Consider the following 14,077-nt stretch of genomic DNA (forward strand, 5'->3'; position numbering starts at 1 on the left):
AATGCTTTATGAGACTTTTGAGCTGCTCCCCTGAACCTGTGCCTGTTGTACTCCCTGAAACTGTGCCTGAAGAATTCTGACATTCCTATTGCTGTTCAGAACTTCAGAGTTTTCCCTTGCTGTTCAGAACTTCATATACGCGTTTTATCCTGTATAAAACAGCGTATGTACGCGGATATTCTTTCTGCAACAAGCATCCAGCATACACGCGACTTACCCATCATTAAACCGCGTGTATACGCACATATCCCTTCCGTAACCTGCGTATACCAACTTTTCTGTAGAACAAACAAACTTCAACAACAGGATGAAGCATCAACTACTCCCAGCTTTTGTCTGAGATATTCAAAAGTTTCCCTGGGCAGTGGTTTTGTGAGAATATCAGCAACTTGCTCTTAGAAGGAACATACTCCAACTTGACCTTCTGCTCAAGCACTTGTTCCCGAAGAAAATGGTACTTGATTGGTATGTGCTTGGTCTTTGAGTGCATGACAGGATTCTTTGAAATGCTGATTGCACTTGTATTATCACATAAGATAGAGACAGGTGGAGTGCAAGTGATTTGAAAGTCCTGCAAGGTCTGCATCATCCAAAGAAGTTGTGTGCAACAAGATGCTGCAGCCACATATTCTGCTTCAGCTGTAGATAAGGCAATCGAACTTTGTTTCTTGCTGAACCAAGATACTAATCTGGAACCCATGAAGAAAGCACCTCCACTTGTGCTTTTCCTATCATCCACACTTCCAGCCCAATCTGCATCTGTGTAAGCATGAAGAGTGAGATCAGTATTTCTAGGATACCATAAGCCATAGTTTTGGGTCCCTTGAAGATATTTGAAGATTCTTTTGACTGCCTGAAGATGAGTTTCCTTTGGGTTGGCTTGAAATCTTCCAACCATTCCTACTGCATGTGTAATATCTGGTCGAGTACCTGTCAAATAAAGCAAACTCCCAATCATGGATCTATAAGTGGGTTGGTGGACTGCTGCTGATTCATCATTTGCACTGAGGCTGCATCCTGTAACCATGGGTGTACATACTGGCTTTGACTCTTCCATGCCATACTTCTTCAAGATCTGCTTGAGGTATTTGGTTTGAGACAAGAAGATACCTCCTTCATTTTGTTGGATTTGCAATCCAAGAAAATATGTCAATTCTCCAAGAAGTGACATTTCGAATTCTTTCTGCATAACCAAGGCAAAGTTTTGACTCATGGTCTCTTCATTGCTGCCAAAAATAATATCATCTACATAAACAACAAGAATTAGCAATTTGTTATTTTCAACTTTTATATAGAGATTGCTATCTGCTGATCCTTTTGAAAAGCCTTGTTGGTGAAGATATTTGTCCAACCGATAGTACCAAGCCCTTGGAGCTTGTTTGAGCCCATAGAGTGCCTTTTTCAATCTGCATACAAGGTTTGGATCATTTCCAAGAATGAACCCATCTGGCTGCTCAATATATACTTCTTCTTCTAAGTCTCCATTCAGGAAGGCTGATTTCACGTCCATTTGAAATACCTTGAAGTTTTGAAAGCTTGAGAGAGCAAGGAACATTCGGATGGCCTCTAGTCTTGCCACAGGAGCAAAGGTCTCTTCAAAATCTATTCCTTCTTGCTGTGCATACCCTTTACAAACAAGTCTGGCCTTGTTTCTAATTACTTCTCCATTTTCATTTAACTTATTCTTGAAGACCCATTTTGTTCCTATTACATTCTTATCTTTTGGTCTAGGAACTAATTCCCAAGTGTTGTTCCTTTCGATTTGCTCAAGTTCTTCATCCATTGCTTTGACCCAACATTCATCTTTGCATGCTTCTTTCACATTTTGTGGTTCAATGGAGGAGAGTAGAGCCAAGTAGCTTGAAGCTTCTGCAAGTGTCCTTCTTGTTTGTACTCCTGCTTCTTTCTGCCCCACAATCTGAGTTTCTGGATGATTCTTTTGACATATCTGGATGGAGTCTTCTCTTCTATTCTTGTCTGCTCCTCTGGTTCTTCTTGAGATTCTTCTTCTTCTTGAGGTTCTTCTTCTTCATCATTTCGCCTTTGAGAGTAACCTTCATCTTCTTCAATGTCTTCATGATGAACTTGCCTAGGAATATATCCCTTCTCATCAACCACTATATCAATACTGTCAACAATTCTGCCAAGTCTTTTATTGTAGCACTTGTATGCTTTGCTATGTGGAGAATAACCAAGAAGAATGCCCTCATCTGCTCTAGGTTCAAGTTTGCCAAGTTGCTCATCAGTATTCTTAATATAACATTTGCTCCCAAAGATTTTGAAATGCTTCACGGAAGGAGTTTTACCACTCCAAAGCTCATGAGGTGTTTGAGTGCTGTTTACTCGGACATTTGTTTTGTTAAGAATGATAACAGCAGCATGTGCAGCTTCACCCCAGAAGGTTGCAGGAGTACCTGATTCATCGAGCATAGCACGAGCCATTTGTTGGATAGTTCTGTTCATTCTTTCCACAACCCCATTTTGCTGAGGAGTTCTAGCTGTAGAGAATTCTCTTCTTATCCCATGTTCATCGCAGAAATCGAAAAATTCATTTGATGTGAACTCCCCACCTCTGTCAGATCTGAGGCACTTAATTTTGTGTCCTGATTCATTTTCAGCCAATGCTTTGAAGGATTTGAATTTTTCGAATGCTTCATCTTTGTGCTTCATAAGCCCTAACCAAACAAACCTTGAGAAATCATCAATGAATAATATCAGATATTCTTCTCCTCGAGGTGTCCTTTTCCTAAATGGACCACATACATCTGTATGGACTAGCTCAAGAGGCAAGCTAGCTGATCCTTCCTTCTCTGGAAAGTTAGTTCTGGTTTGCTTTCCAAACTGACAAGATTTGCATATGGTGTTGTCTGGAATTTTGATATCTGGAAGATCGCGAACTGCCTGATATTTGCATGCTTTCCTTATTTGTGAGAAGCTTAGATGTCCCAACCTTCGATGCCATAACCAGTGCTCTTCATCCTTGCTAAGATAGCATTGTTGTTGTCCTTCTTCAAATATGTACAGATTATTTGGAGTTCTTTTGCCTTTGAGAACTGTTTTACCTGTATCAAGATCACGAACAAGACATCCATTCGATCTGAAAATAACCTCGGTTTTTTGATCACACATCTGGCTGACACTTAGAAGATTATGCTTCAATCCATCAACATACAAAACATTTCCAGCCTTAACCTTTTCTTTCAAAGGAGCAATACCTTTTCCTTTTATAGTTGCAGGAGTATCATTTCCAAAAGAAACTTTCTTTCCCTTTTCTAAAGTAGAATAAGATTCGAGTTTTTCTTTATCACCTGTCATATGTTTTCGAACATCCACTGTCAATGTACCATAGATTTTCCTGTCCTTCTGCATAAAACGCTATCCCACATCTTTCTGTCTGAGGTTCTTTATTCTCCATTTTTTGGTGCTCGTGGCTTGTTCCTTTTTCTCCTGAAACCTGCTCCTGCATTCAGACTCTTTATGACCAAAATTATTGCAAATAGAACATTCAACTTCATTTTCAAGAACTGAAAAGTTGTTATAGGTCCTCTTTGTAATCCCTGTCATACTTCTTTGTTTTTGAGCTTCCCTAGTCATGATTGTTTTATATGCAACACATTGAGCTGCTTTGTGACCAAAGTTATGGCAAGAAAAGCATTGTCCATTGAAGAAGCTTCTGCGGTTATTGAATCTACCAGCCAACTGATTGTAATTTCTATTTTCATCTATTCTTGTGCCAAACTGAGAAGATTTTACCTGTGGTTGGTTGTAGCTTTTGTTCACCCTTAAGAAGGATTGTCCCTGATAGTTTCTGTTTGTAATTCGTCCCTGCTTTACCTGATTATCTTCATTGTTCTTCTGCTCATTTCTTCTTGCTGCATCAAGATAACTTTTTGAGGTGGATGCTTGAGAGGCTCCATTATAGCCCAAACCTGTCTTGTTTAGAGGAGACCGCTGCACATTGATAATCTCATCCAAAGTTTCAGATCCTTTGACAAACTTAAGATTAATAGTTTTGTTTTCTCAATTTCTTTTCTGAGACCAACAATTTCACCTTCTAGTTTTTCAAGATGTTTTTCCTTTTCATCAATTTGAAATTGCAAAGTATCAATGATCACACTCTTTTCTTCTATGCATCTCTTGAGTCTAGTAATTTCATTATAGAGATTATCCACATCTACAGCATCCTCATAATCATCATCTTCAAATGCCATTAATAGCTTATATTTATTACCTTGTTCATCTTCATCACTGTTTGATAAGCCATCACTATCTTCATGGGTGTAGTAGCTTTTCTTATTTGCACTTTGTTTCTTATTCCATCTAGCAGGTTCTTTTCCTTTATCCTTATTAGGACATTTTGCAGCATAATGACCTACTCTTCCACAAGCAAAGCATTTGAAAGGTAGCTTACCTCTGAACCTTCCAGCACCCCTTTGAAGATTTCTGACAAAGTTTGATTCTTCTTCCTCTTCTTCTGGAACATGGCTTGCTTCATAGTAATCTTCTTTTCTTGATGCCTTAAAAGCAGCTTCCCTTCTGTCTGATGGACCTCCCTTTCTCATTTCATAAGCAGTTAGAATTCCATGTAGCTGAGACATAGTGAGAACTTTGAGATTTTCCTTTTCTTCTATTGCAGATACTTTAGATTCAAACTTGGGGGATAATGATCTTAGAATCTTTTGAACTACTATAGTCTCTTTTATTTCTTCACCCAAATTTTTCATACAATTAACAATCTCATCTACCCGAAGAAAATAATTAGCCACACTTTCATCATTATACATCTTGAGGGTCTCATATTGAATCCTGAGAGTTTGAAGTTTAGCTTGCTTTACCTGTTCATCTCCTTCATAGCTAGTGATCATTTTGTCCCATATCTCTTTTGCTGATTTGAAGTGCATGACCTTCATGAATTCTGTTTGAGATATACTTCCTAATAGAGTACTGACTGCTTTTGCATTTGTTTCATATGCCTTTTCTCTCAGCTGGATCTGTAGGAGTAGCTGAAGGAAAAGCATAGCCTGTTTCTACAATGTCCCAAACTTCTGTACCAAGAGATTGAAGATATGCAGTAACTCTTACCTTCCAATAATTGAAATTTGTTCCATCAAAAACCGGTGGCCTGATTGATGCTTCTTTCTCGTAGTTGCTCATGATGAATGATCTTCCTTCAAGCGATCAAGCTTCTCTGAAGGACCTGCTCTGATACCAATTGTTGGAAATAATACTGAGAGGGGGGTGAATCAGTATTATCTGATTAATCAAACTTTTTAAATGCTCAGAAACATATACGCTACTTCAGTTAAGTGAACCAGCGTGTACACGCTACTGTGACGAAGTAAAACAGCGTATAGGAAGAAAACTCACAATTTAGTTAGCTTATTCTTCAATTAAGTGCATCAGGACATTATTCATCACATTAACAGTAAACATGTGCAGTAAAACAGAACAGATAAAAAGCCACACACATGAACACCAAGATATAAGGTGGAAACCCAATGTGGGTGAAAACCACCTGCTGCAAGTTGTCTCTATCTTTCTTTAATATGAAACTTCAGTTTACAATCTTTTGTACTGGTGCAGCCTTATACCAGTACGCAGGCTACAACCTGCAGAAGGCTTCAACCTTCTCTCGTTCTCCAAACTTCCTTGGAAGGGAGCTCCAACCCCCTTTGCTCTTGTACTAGCCAAGATACTAGTACGTAGGTGCTGACCTACAATCTTCCTTCTTTCAGACTTGGATATTCCTGAAGCACAACATTACAATCTGAAGACCACAAATCATTCAATTTCCACAACAGATCATTGAAGCATAAAACAACCAAACTTTGAATCACTGAACCACTGAACCCTGTCAATCACCAGTTACCAGAACACAGAGCAGACTACAGAACTCTGCAATAACAGTCAGACCCCACTGTAAACCCAAAATCAAGCTTCAAAAGATATACGCTACTTCAATGAGCAAAACCCGCGTATACACGCTCTTTTACCGAAGCCAACCTGCGTACAGATCTAAAAATAAACTTTCTCAATTTGCAGCTGTACCAGACATTAGTTAGATCCAAAACGTAACATTGCGACAATATGCAGATCTAGAAATACGCATAATCAACCATATCATGATAGTGCATTTCAAACCATTAGATCCCGATCTATCCTTAGATCTAGTCTTCCATCAACCGATGTGATCTCTCCTTGGCTTAGATCAAGCAACCCAGAACCTGCATATCAGATCTCTTTCTCTCTTAGATATTCAAGCCTTGTCGAAAGATGATCTTGCCTAATGATCTTCTTCTCCTTATATAGTCTTAGGCCTAACTCAATACCAAGAGCCAAAACCATAGTAACACAATACCATCAACTTCAAAACTAGGGATCGACACGCCCGTCGAGACACAATGGTCCGAAATCATAAGCACAACTTCCAAGGACTAACCACCATGGACCAAAGGAACCTTTCCACATACACGCGCTTTTATGAATCGAACTTGCGTGTACACGCGACTTGGGCTTAACGAAACGGCGTGTATGAGCTTCCTTGGTATGATGTACTGAGATCTGTCTTCTGATTAAGTTGCCATCACCTGTACCAACCTCTGAGCACCTGTACCATCCTCTGAGTGAGTTGCCATCAAGGACAACACTTGAATCATAATGCCAACAATCTCCCCCTTGGACTTGATGGCAACCATCACACCAAGTCACTCTCCCCCTTTGACATCAAGGGCAAAGGGCTGTGCTCCCCTGAGGACATGCTGATATCTCTGTTTGGCTGTGCTGACTGTGCTCCCCCTGACCGAAGGCCAGATCTGCAAAAGATGTTCTTCAACAAGAACCAAGACTTATACACCATAAGGGACCTTCCTATCACCAAAAGACTCAATACATACATCCATACTCCCTACCAAGAGGGGACATAACAGAAACAACCAATTATATTACAGCATTCATCCCAGGCATAGTGGGGAAACCAACAAAGGCCGTTACATGACCTTGATACCATAAAAGAGATATGACAAGAGAGATACATGACATAGAGACAACAGATCTAGACCAAGACTTAGAAAGACACCAGCAGCATCTAATAAACATCTTGTTAGATCAGCAACCAGAATTTCTTTCTGAGCTCCTTCTCCTGAAACCAACAACCAAAACATCTGAATGCCAACAATGCTTTATGAGACTTTTGAGCTGCTCCCCCAACCTGTGCCTGTTGCACTCCCTGAAACTGTGCCTGAAGAATTCTGACATTCCTATTGCTGTTCAGAACTTCAGAGTTTTCCCTTGCTGTTCAGAACTTCATATACGCGTTTTATCCTGTACAAAACAGCGTATGTACGCGGATATTCTTTCTGCAACAAGCGTCCAGCATACACGCGACTTACCCATCAAAACCGCGTGTATACGCACATATCCCTTCCGTAACCTGCGTATACCAATTTTTCTGTAGAACAAACAAACTTCAACAACATGATGAAGCATCAACTACTCCAGCTTTTGTCTGAGATATTCAAAAGTTTCCCTGGGCAGTGGTTTTGTGAGAATATCAGCAACTTGCTCTTTAGAAGGAACATACTCCAACTTGACCTTCTGCTCAAGCACTTGTTCCCGAAGAAAATGGTACTTGATTGGTATGTGCTTGGTCTTTGAGTGCATGACAGGATTCTTTGAAATGCTGATTGCACTTGTATTATCACATAAGATAGAGACAGGTGGAGTGCAAGTGATTTGAAAGTCCTGCAAGGTCTGCATCATCCAAAGAAGTTGTGTGCAACAAGATGCTGCAGCCACATATTCTGCTTCAGCTGTAGATAAGGCAATCGAACTTTGTTTCTTGCTGAACCAAGATACTAATCTGGAACCCATGAAGAAAGCACCTCCACTTGTGCTTTTCCTATCATCCACACTTCCAGCCCAATCTGCATCTGTGTAAGCATGAAGAGTGAGATCAGTATTTCTAGGATACCATAAGCCATAGTTTTGGGTCCCTTGAAGATATTTGAAGATTCTTTTGACTGCCTGAAGATGAGTTTCCTTTGGGTTGGCTTGAAATCTTCCAACCATTCCTACTGCATGTGTAATATCTGGTCGAGTACCTGTCAAATAAAGCAAACTCCCAATCATGGATCTATAAGTGGGTTGGTGACTGCTGCTGATTCATCATTTGCACTGAGGCTGCATCCTGTAACCATGGGTGTACATACTGGCTTTGACTCTTCCATGCCATACTTCTTCAAGATCTGCTTGAGGTATTTGGTTTGAGACAAGAAGATACCTCCTTCACTTTGTTGGATTTGCAATCCAAGAAAATATGTCAATTCTCCAAGAAGTGACATTTCGAATTCTTTCTGCATAACCAAGGCAAAGTTTTGACTCATGGTCTCTTCATTGCTGCCAAAAATAATATCATCTACATAAACAACAAGAATTAGCAATTTGTTATTTTCAACTTTTATATAGAGATTGCTATCTGCTGATCCTTTTGAAAAGCCTTGTTGGTGAAGATATTTGTCCAACCGATAGTACCAAGCCCTTGGAGCTTGTTTGAGCCCATAGAGTGCCTTTTTCAATCTGCATACAAGGTTTGGATCATTTCAAGAATGAACCCATCTGGCTGCTCAATATATACTTCTTCTTCTAAGTCTCCATTCAGGAAGGCTGATTTCACGTCCATTTGAAATACCTTGAAGTTTTGAAAGCTTGAGAGAGCAAGGAACATTCGGATGGCCTCTAGTCTTGCCACAGGAGCAAAGGTCTCTTCAAAAATCTATTCCTTCTTGCTGTGCATACCCTTTACAAACAAGTCTGGCCTTGTTTCTAATTACTTCTCCATTTTCATTTAACTTATTCTTGAAGACCCATTTTGTTCCTATTACATTCTTATCTTTTGGTCTAGGAACTAATTCCCAAGTGTTGTTCCTTTCGATTTGCTCAAGTTCTTCATCCATTGCTTTGACCCAACATTCATCTTTGCATGCTTCTTTCACATTTTGTGGTTCAATGGAGGAGAGTAGAGCCAAGTAGCTTGAAGCTTCTGCAAGTGTCCTTCTTGTTTGTACTCCTGCTTCTTTCTGCCCCACAATCTGAGTTTCTGGATGATTCTTTTGGACATATCTGGATGGAGTCTTCTCTTCTATTCTTGTCTGCTCCACTGGTTCTTCTTGAGATTCTTCTTCTTCTTGAGGTTCTTCTTCTTCATCATTTCGCCTTTGAGAGTAACCTTCATCTTCTTCAATGTCTTCATGATGAACTTGCCTAGGAATATATCCCTTCTCATCAACCACTATATCAATACTGTCAACAATTCTGCCAAGTCTTTTATTGTAGCACTTGTATGCTTTGCTATGTGGAGAATAACCAAGAAGAATGCCCTCATCTGCTCTAGGTTCAAGTTTGCCAAGTTGCTCATCAGTGTTCTTAATATAACATTTGCTCCCAAAGATTTTGAAATGCTTCACGGAAGGAGTTTTACCACCACCAAAGCTCATGAGGTGTTTGAGTGCTGTTTACTCGGACATTTGTTTTGTTAAGAATGATAACAGCAGCATGTGCAGCTTCACCCCAGAGGTTGCAGGAGTACCTGATTCATCGAGCATAGCACGAGCCATTTGTTGGATAGTTCTGTTCATTCTTCCCACAACCCCATTTTGCTGAGGAGTTCTAGCTGTAGAGAATTCTCTTCTTATCCATGTTCATCGCAGAAATCGAAAAATTCATTTGATGTGAACTCCCCACCTCTGTCAGATCTGAGGCACTTAATTTTGTGTCCTGATTCATTTTCAGCCAATGCTTTGAAGGATTTGAATTTTTCGAATGCTTCATCTTTGTGCTTCATAAGCCCTAACCAAACAAACCTTGAGAAATCATCAATGAATAATATCAGATATTCTTCTCCTCGAGGTGTCCTTTTCCTAAATGGACCACATACATCTGTATGGACTAGCTCAAGAGGCAAGCTAGCTGATCCTTCCTTCTCTGGAAAGTTAGTTCTGGTTTGCTTTCCAAACTGACAAGATTTGCATATGGTGTTGTCTGGAATTTTGATATCTGGAAGATCACGAACTGCCTGATATTTGCATGCTTTCCTTATTTGTGAGAAGCTTAGATGTCCCAACCTTCGATGCCATAACCAGTGCTCTTCATCCTTGCTAAGATAGCATTGTTGTTGTCCTTCTTCAAATATGTACAGATTATTTGGAGTTCTTTTGCCTTTGAGAACTGTTTTACCTGTATCAAGATCACGAACAAGACATCCATTCGATCTGAAAATAACCTCGGTTTTTTGATCACACATCTGGCTGACACTTAGAAGATTATGCTTCAATCCATCAACATACAAAACATTTCCAGCCTAACCTTTTCTTTCAAAGGAGCAATACCTTTTCTTTTATAGTTGCAGGAGTATCATTTCCAAAAGAAACTTTCTTTCCCTTTTCTAAAGTAGAATAAGATTCGAGTTTTTCTTTATCACCTGTCATATGTTTCGAACATCCACTGTCAATGTACCATAGATTTTCCTGTCCTTCTGCATAAAACGCTATCCCACATCTTTCTGTCTGAGGTTCTTTTATTCTCCATTTTTTGATGCTCGTGGTTTGTTCCTTTTTCTCCTGAAACCTGCTCCTGCATTCAGACTCTTTATGACCAAAATTATTGCAAATAGAACATTCAACTTCATTTTCAAGAACTGAAAAGTTGTTATAGGTCCTCTTTGTAATCCCTGTCATACTTCTTTGTTTTTGAGCTTCCCTAGTCATGATTGTTTTATATGCAACACATTGAGCTGCTTTGTGACCAAAGTTATGGCAAGAAAAGCATTGTCCATTGAAGAAGCTTCTGCGGTTATTGAATCTACCAGCCAACTGATTGTAATTTCTATTTTCATCTATTCTTGTGCCAAACTGAGAAGATTTTACCTGTGGTTGGTTGTAGCTTTTGTTCACCCTTAAGAAGGATTGTCCCTGATAGTTTCTGTTTGTAATTCGTCCCTGTTTTACCTGATTATCTTCATTGTTCTTCTGCTCATTTCTTCTTGCTGCATCAAGATAACTTTTTGAGGTGGATGCTTGAGAGGTTTCTCCATTATAGCCCAAACCTGTCTTGTTTAGAGGAGACCGCTGCACATTGATAATCTCATCCAAAGTTTCAGATCCTTTGACAAACTTAAGATTAATAGTTTTGTTTTCTCAATTTCTTTTCTGAGACCAACAATTTCACCTTCTAGTTTTTCAAGATGTTTTTCCTTTTCATCAATTTGAAATTGCAAAGTATCAATGATCACACTCTTTTCTTCTATGCATCTCTTGAGTCTAGTAATTTCATTATAGAGATTATCCACATCTACAGCATCCTCATAATCATCATCTTCAAATGCCATTAATAGCTTATATTTATTACCTTGTTCATCTTCATCACTGTTTGATAAGCCATCACTATCTTCATGGGTGTAGTAGCTTTTCTTATTTGCACTTTGTTTCTTATTCCATCTAGCAGGTTCTTTTCCTTTATCCTTATTAGGACATTTTGCAGCATAATGACCTACTCTTCCACAAGCAAAGCATTTGAAAGGTAGCTTACCTCTGAACCTTCCAGCACCCTTTGAAGATTTCTGACAAAGTTTGATTCTTCTTCCTCTTCTTCTGGAACATGGCTTGCTTCATAGTAATCTTCTTTTCTTGATGCCTTAAAAGCAGCTTCCCTTCTGTCTGATGGACCTCCCTTTCTCATTTCATAAGCAGTTAGAATTCCATGTAGCTGAGACATAGTGAGAACTTTGAGATTTTCCTTTCTTCTATTGCAGATACTTTAGATTCAAACTTGGGGGATAATGATCTTAGAATCTTTTGAACTACTATAGTCTCTTTTATTTCTTCACCCAGATTTTTCATACAATTAACAATCTCATCTACCCGAAGAAAATAATTAGCCACACTTTCATCATTATACATCTTGAGGGTCTCATATTGAATCCTGAGAGTTTGAAGTTTAGCTTGCTTTACCTGTTCATCTCCTTCATAGCTAGTGATCATTTTGTCCCATATCTCTTTTGCTGATTTGAAGTGCATGACCTTCATGAATTCTGTTTGAGATATACTTCCTAATAGAGTACTGACTGCTTTTGCATTTGTTTCATATGCCTTTTTCTCAGCTGGATCTGTAGGAGTAGCTGAAGGAAAAGCATAGCCTGTTTCTACAATGTCCCAAACTTCTGTACCAAGAGATTGAAGATATGCAGTAACTCTTACCTTCCAATAATTGAAATTTGTTCCATCAAAAACGGTGGCCTGATTGATGCTTCTTTCTCGTAGTTGCTCATGATGAATGATCTTCTTCAAGCGATCAAGCTTCTCTGAAGGACCTGCTCTGATACCAATTGTTGGAAATAATACTGAGAGGGGGGGTGAATCAGTATTATCTGATTAATCAAACTTTTAAATGCTCAGAAACATATACGCTACTTCAGTTAAGTGAACCAGCGTGTACACGCTACTGTGACGAAGTAAAACAGCGTATAAAGAAAACTCACAATTTAGTTAGCTTATTCTTCAATTAAGTGCATCAGGACATTATTCATCACATTAACAGTAAACATGTGCAGTAAAACAGAACAGATAAAAAGCCACACACATGAACACCAAGATATAAGGTGGAAACCCAATGTGGGTGAAAACCACCTGCTGCAAGTTGTCTCTATCTTTCTTTAATATGAAACTTCAGTTTACAATCTTTTGTACTGGTGCAGCCTTATACCAGTACGCAGGCTACAACCTGCAGAAGGCTTCAACCTTCTCTCGTTCTCCAAACTTCCTTGGAAGGGAGCTCCAACCCCCTTTGCTCTTGTACTAGCCAAGATACTAGTACGTAGGTGCTGACCTACAATCTTCCTTCTTTCAGACTTGGATATTCCTGAAGCACAACATTACAATCTGAAGACCACAAATCATTCAATTTCCACAACAGATCATTGAAGCATAAAACAACCAAACTTTGAATCACTGAACCACTGAACCCTGTCAATCACCAGTTACCAGAACACAGAGCAGACTACAGAACTCTGCAATAACAGTCAGACCCCACTGTAAACCCAAAATCAAGCTTCAAAAGATATACGCTACTTCAATGAGCAAAACCCGCGTATACACGCTCTTTACCGAAGCCAACCTGCGTATAGATCTAAAAAATAAACTTTCTCAACTTGCAGCTGTACCAGACATTAGTTAGATCCAAAACGTAACATTGCGACAATATGCAGATCTAGAAATACGCATAATCAACCATATCATGATAGTGCATTTCAACCATTAGATCCCGATCTATCCTTAGATCTAGTCTTCCATCAACCGATGTGATCTCTCTTGGCTTAGATCAAGCAACCCAGAACCTGCATATCAGATCTCTTTCTCTCTTAGATATTCAAGCCTTGTCGAAAGATGATCTTGCCTAATGATCTTCTTCTCCTTATATAGTCTTAGGCCTAACTCAATACCAAGAGCCAAAACCATAGTAACACAATACCATCAACTTCAAACTAGGGATCGACACGCCCGTCGAGACACAATGGTCCGAAATCATAGGCACAACTCCAAGGACTAACCACCATGGACCAAAGGAACCTTTCCACATACACGCGCTTTTTATGAATCGAACTTGCGTGTACACGCGACTTGGGCTTAACGAAACGGCGTGTATGAGCTTCCTTGGTATGCTGTACTGAGATCTGTCTTCTGATTAAGTTGCCATCACCTGTACCAACCTCTGAGCACCTGTACCATCCTCTGAGTGAGTTGCCATCAAGGACAACACTTGAATCATAATGCCAACAAACTAACTCTAAGTATGGAAGGCCATTCAATACCCTCATTTATGACAAAACCTCCTCCATCTTCCCTATAAATTGAGCACTCATCCTAAGTGATCAGGCCTAGACTTTGAGATTTTAAGGATATACTGTTAGTGCGAGAATTGAGAGTAAAAGAAATTATTGTTATGCTACTGAAGTAGTGCTATATGATGTGATGTTGGTTGGAACCCAGCTTGAAGAGTGGCAATGGATCGACTTCATGGTTATAATTCT

Source organism: Pinus tabuliformis, chromosome 1_1 (assembly GCF_031772625.1).
Source record: "Pinus tabuliformis cultivar Carrire ecotype Pingquan chromosome 1_1, CPIR1, whole genome shotgun sequence".
Taxonomy (NCBI): Eukaryota; Viridiplantae; Streptophyta; class Pinopsida; order Pinales; family Pinaceae; genus Pinus; species Pinus tabuliformis.